This window comes from Amphibalanus amphitrite, unplaced genomic scaffold, assembly GCF_019059575.1.
Source record: "Amphibalanus amphitrite isolate SeventyFive unplaced genomic scaffold, NRLGWU_Aamphi_draft 000248F_arrow, whole genome shotgun sequence".
Classification (NCBI taxonomy): Eukaryota; Metazoa; Arthropoda; class Thecostraca; order Balanomorpha; family Balanidae; genus Amphibalanus; species Amphibalanus amphitrite.
The window spans coordinates 574,368-580,367 of record NW_024881743.1 but is presented as its reverse complement, the minus strand read 5'-3'; the positions used below and the strand labels follow the sequence as shown (position 1 = coordinate 580,367).

General features: G+C 46.3%; 1 protein-coding gene across 1 annotated transcript in view; it reads left to right on the top strand.

Annotated features, from left to right (window-relative positions):
* The first annotated feature begins 5,118 nt into the window (after positions 1-5,118).
* The window catches only part of LOC122386373 (kelch-like protein 18), a 34,174-nt gene continuing 33,292 nt past the window's right edge, over positions 5,119-6,000 (top strand). Inside the window, exon 1 of the mRNA XM_043375529.1 lies at positions 5,119-5,463. The gene's annotated coding sequence lies outside the window, so the exon portion shown is untranslated. The remainder of the gene's footprint in view (positions 5,464-6,000) is intronic.

Here is a 6,000-nt window from a genome sequence, read left to right as displayed (position 1 = left end):
GGCAAATCGTATTCTAACCGTCCCTATTCCCAAGCATAGGCGGCGGCCGCTTCCTGGCTTGCGCAATATGACTGCCGTCGTTACGCAATACGGTCAATAGGGTTGAAGCGGCATTGCTCCCTTGTGGTAAGAAGCAACATATTTTTAGACAAAATAAAGGCAATGACAACTAAATTGAGGTTACTAAAACGACTCTGATCACAAAAGTATCTAGTTACTAGGAAGGCTTTCTAATCAATTTTTATTTAGTTCCTCGTTAAAGGCGTAAGAAGTGTAAGTCTGAATGGGGGGGGGGCATACTTGTACTGAATGCCCCTCAGGCTCCTGTCCGGGGGGCATATGCTCCTAACCTATTAATTTGAGGACTCGTTTTAGGGCCTTGGGCGGGCGGGCGGGCGGATGGGGTCTGGGGAGACAGATAGACGGACGGACGAACATACGGAGAGACGGATGGACGGACGGATGGATGGACGGACTGAGAGACGGAAGGGCGGACGGACGGACGGAGAGACGGACAAAGAGATGGACAGACGGACGGGTAGAGAGAGAGAGAGAGAGAGAGAGAGAGAGAGAGAGAGAGAGAGAGAGAGAGAGAGAGAGAGAGAGAGAGAGAGAGAGAGAGAGAGAGAGAGAGAGAGAGAGAGAGAGAGAGAGAGAGAGAGAGAGAGAGAGAGAGAGAGAGAGAGAGAGAGAGAGAGAGAGAGAGAGAGAGAGAGAGAGGGGTGGTGAGAGAAAGGAGGATAAGACTAATGAAGGAAAAGGAAAAGACTAACAGAGATTTCAGGGAGGACGGCAAGGAGACTGATACCTACAGAGATGAACAGTAGCGGCGGAACACCTTCAATTAAGGGGGGGGGGGGGCACTGCCAACTTTTGGTCCCATTCTTTCCATGCAACGCCCATAGGGCTAATGTTAAAATGCCAAAATCAAAGGGGGGGAGGGACGGTGCCCCGATGCCCTCCCCGTTCCGCCGCCTATGGAGAGGAAAGATGAGTGAGCAAGGGATTTGAGAGATAGGTAAAGAGACAGGGGAGAAATGAGATTTTTTTGCTCCGTTCCTAGTAACACTTCCTAAAATAAAATATAATTGGCCGTAATTATCGAATAAGAATCGGAAATTGTCAATTGAACGTCTGATTCGCTTACATTAATCGACAATCCGCCCTATACCATGTTTAACATGTTTGCAGTTTGTACCAAAGCCAGCTTGCAGGCTATAGCCTATACATCGAGGCAGTGGTATATACTATACATCATGGGTGTAACTTTGTATACTTTCGAGGTCCCATGTGGGACCCCAATGCGAACATTTGGGACCCCAATTGTCATTTTGGGACCCCAATAGTGGAGGCCCCCGAGACGCATCAGCTACTTTGCAAACGGAGGTCCGATATTCATATAAAAGGTTCTCTGTTTAAATAGGAGGCCCCTTGGACAAATCGGAGGCCCTGTTGGACAAATAGGAGGCCCCCTGAACAAGTAGGAGGCCCCCTGAACAAGTAGGAGGCCCCCGGAAAACAGGAAGTCCCCTGGAGAAATAGGAGACTCTCTGGACAAGTAGGAGGCCTCCTGGACAAATAGGAGGCCCTAGACAAATAAGAGGCCCCTAGACAAATAGTAACCCCATGGACAAGTAGGAGGCCCTCTGTACAAATAGGAGGCCCCCTGCAAAAATAGGAGGCCCCCTGGACAAATAGGAGGTCCTAGACCTAGACAAACAGGAGGCCCCTTTCACAAAAGGAGGCCCCTGGACAAATAGGAGGCCCCATGGACAAGTAGGAGGCCCTCTGTACAAATAGGAGGCCCCTGCAAAAATAGGAGGCCCCCTGGACAAATAGAAGGTCCTAGACCTAGACAAAAAGGAGGCCCCTTTCACAAAAGGAGGCCCCCTGGACAAATAGGAGGCCCCTGGACAATTAAGAGGCCCCCTGAACAAGGAGGCCCCCTGGATAAAGAGGAGGCCCCCTAAAAATAGGAGCCTTCTGGATAAATAGGAGGCCGCTTGGAAAATAAGAGGCTACTTTAACCAATAGGAGGCCCCTTGGACAAATAGGAGGCCCCCTGAACATGTAGGAGGCACGCTGGACAAATAGGAGGCCTCTTGGGCAAAGAGGCCCCCTAGAAAAATAACAGGTCCCTTGGACAAATAGGAGGCCCCCTGGACAAATAGGGGACCTCTTGAACAAATAGGAGGCTCCATGGACAAGTAGGAGCTAGAGGCTCTCTGTACGAATAGGAGGCCCCCTGGACAAATAGAAGGCTCCCTTAACAAAAAGGAGTCCCTTCAAAAAAAGGAGGCCCCGGGACAAGTAGGAGACCCTTGGACAAATAGGAGGCCCCTGCACAAATATTAGACTTCTAGTCGAATAAAAGACCCCTGGATAAATAGGAGGCCCCTGGACAAATAGGAGGCCTCTGAACACGTAGGAGGCCCCCTAGATAAAGAGGAGGCCCCCTGGAAAATAGAAGCCCCCTGGATAAATAGGGGACCTTCTGGAGAAACAGGAGGCCTCCTGGACAAATAGGAGGTCCCATAGACGAATAGGAGGCCGCTTGGACAAATAGGAGGCGCCGTTAACCAATAGGAGGCCCCCTAGACAAACAGGAGGCCCTCTGTAACAGTAGGAGGCTCTCTGTACGTACAAGAGACCGGCGCTCGACCTGTAGAAGCTTAGCCGTATGTACGCTAGGAGGCTCTCTGTGCAAGTAGTCGAAGTAGGAGGCTCTCTGTACTGTACCTACAATTACAAATAAGAGGCCCCCTGGGTAACTTAGATGCAACACAAATCGGAGGTCACCTATAAAAAAGCGGGACTCTGTTGGAATACCTGATTTAATAAATTATTTTCCTGATATTCAAATTACTTGTAATCCTCGTCCGCACATGGGGGGGGGGGGCAGTGGTTGCCACACCCCCCACCCCGACCTAGGTAGTTTTTTTCTGCTCTGCACTAAACATTTTGATTGCTAGAAGTCGGATATTTCGTATAGCTGCTGCTCTATCCTTTTTTAGCGTCCACTGAAAATTTCAAGTTTCTGTGGTTTTTGGTTTCGGAGATATGACCTTATTCTTCAGGTAATGTCATAACCCAAATGACAAATACCCAATATCTTGCGTTGGCGTTGGGTCTTGTGAGCTTTTGACACCTTGATTTCGGCCTTTTTTGTCAGTCTTACCTCCCACCTATCATGGAACATGTTGTTCAATGATGTAGAGATGCCAGGGTCAGGGTCAAGGTCAACCTAGGTCGTCTAAAAATATTGCGTTTTAGGCAAGCTGAATTTACTTTCGTGAAGTTTCTTTGACTGTATTTTTGGCAAAAGCTTCTCAGTTCATGATCTCATGTAATATGGACACATTCACAGTCGGTGCACACATCAGTATACTCGTACACACAGACACACACAGACATACAAACACATGTCATTGACCTTGAGCTAACTTGACCTGAAATGACCACAGCCAGCAAAAACCTAGTCGGATAGTGTGACAAAGAGGTTCTAGCTGGCTTGGCACCACAATACGGCAGCGTCATCGGTACATGATGAGCAGCGCACGTGATATTCCAACGGGCAACGGTGACCCCAAACAGCAACATTCTTTAGTTTGACCTGACCTGGAAGGTCAATGACTGACCTGATGAGGTAAAATTGGTATCATTGGATTCGTCACTTCCCAAAGAATCTGTTGCTCTTGACCGCAAGGCTTAAAATCTTGTAAGAAAAAATTGTGGTGATGTCGAATAAGATACCTACACAAGCAGCGGGCCAACCCATCATATACCGATGACGCTGCCGTATTAGTGCCAAGCGAGCTAGAACAGCTCTTTGTCACACTATCCGACTAATTTGCTGGCTGTGGTCATTTCACGTCAAGTTAGGTCAAGGTCAATGATATGTGTTTGTATGTCTGTGTATGTCTGTGTATGTACTGATGTGTGCACAGATCGGTTTGTGTGTCCCTATTACACTTGATCATGAACTGAGAAGCTTTTACTAAACATACAGTCAAAGAAACTTCACGAAAAGTAAATTCAGCTTGCCTAAAGCGCAATAATTTTAGATGACCTAGGTTGACCTTGACCCTGACTCTGACATCTGTACATCGCAGAACAACATGTTCAATGATAGGTGGGAGGTAAGACTGGCAAAAAAAGCCGAAATCAGCGTGTCAAAAGCTCACAAGGCCCATAGCCATCGCAAGATATTGGGTATTCGTCATTTAGGACATGACATGACCTGAAGAACAAGGTCATATCTCCAAACCCAAATGCCGCAGAAGCTTGAAATTTTCAATGGACGCTGAGAAAAGATAGAAAAGCAGCTATACAAAGAAAATCAGGTTTCTAGCTTTAAAAATGTTAAGTGTAGAGCAGAAAAACTAACTTGGGGGTGGCGACCCTCCCCCCAGGTGCCGGCGAAGGTTAACCCTCACACTTTCTGGGGTCGGCTTACGGCTAGATTCCTTGCGCAATGCTGTGCCGTTAATTTTTTTTCTATTATAAAGGCATTGTGTTTTATTGTCAAAAGTGAAAAAGCCAGAAATTTTCGTCGATTTCGGATGCCGCGGGGGATATTTACATACAATGTCACCCTGCTGGCCTGGATCCACCAGTAGGGTCAGGTGACCTACCATTTCTTTATCGATATTAAAAAAAAATCATGGCATTAGAGCTGTGACGAAAAATAAGTGGCCTAAATCCGATGAGAAAACTGGATTTGGGGGTACCCCATGTTTGGCTTCTGAGCCTCTGGTCCCCCAATGAAAATTTCTTAGAGGAGGCCCTGGCGTGGCTCATAAATTACCGCTTCCGCAATTGGAGGCCCCTAATTGCTTGGAGGCCCCCACTAAATGGAGGCCCCCTTGGACGTTTGGGACCCCAATGGTGATGTCAAAGTTTCACCCATGCTATACATCCCGGTGAATTCCTGCATATAGCCGACCGAGACCTCCGGCGGTATTTTCCCACGATCAGCCGGATTTCAAAGTCGTGTATTTTTCGTCCATGGCAGGCGGCCGGCGCAATCTCGGGGAAAGAGGCGCTCCAGTAACAAAAGCATGAGCAGATCGCCCAAATGCCGGTGGCCGCGATAATTTCTCTAGCTTCTGAAGAATTTTCGGGACCCATGCTCTTTTCATACTGGATCGCGTGTGCCTTACAGAAACTGAAAAGTTCTTCCTATATCAAAAATATAGAAAATAATCTTTTGTTATAAAAAGGTTTTATTTTCTTTGCTGATCATTTTGAACATAAAAAATCATAAATCCATTGCAAAAAAAAAAAAAATTTCGTGAAAGTGAACTATTTCCTTTAAAGAAAAACGCTGGCTGCTTAGACGAAAATGACGCAGATAGGGCATTTGAAGATAACTCGAAAACACTGACTCTATAATGCTCGAAAAACAAATACTTTGCGTACCTTGGATACCTTGTGCGAGATCACTAGGCAGGCGCCAGGCAGGGCGGGCCTTGGTAACAACTGGATTTCCATTACGTCATGGGTGATGATGTCACACCACGGGTGACGTTTCACTGCTGCTGCTGCTGTCCACGGACGGCAGCGTTTGTGAGTGGGAAACAGTAGCAAAATTGTAAATGAAGGCAGTATTGGCGCTTATGCTACATATTAAATTTATAACAACATATTGATATTAGTGAATGTTTATTTTTGTTTCTTTTCATAAACCCTCCAGTTTCCAGAGTCTGCATGCAAAAGTTCTGTTATTTTAGAGTCAAGCTATTGTACTAAGGGATTTATTTTGGCAATTTAGTCATGTGTTAGGTTATAAGGCTGCAGAAACTTTTAGTTGAGGTTGGTATCCACTATCCAGTTGCAGCTATAATTGTGTCATATTTTGTATCATTTTCTGAACATGAAACACCTACCTATATGATTTCAATTATTGTGATTGTAGAAAAGCAGTTACCCTCACATTGCAGCGGGGATTAGAACAATTAACCACACTTGTTATACAAAAAGCCTGTTTGCCATCAATTT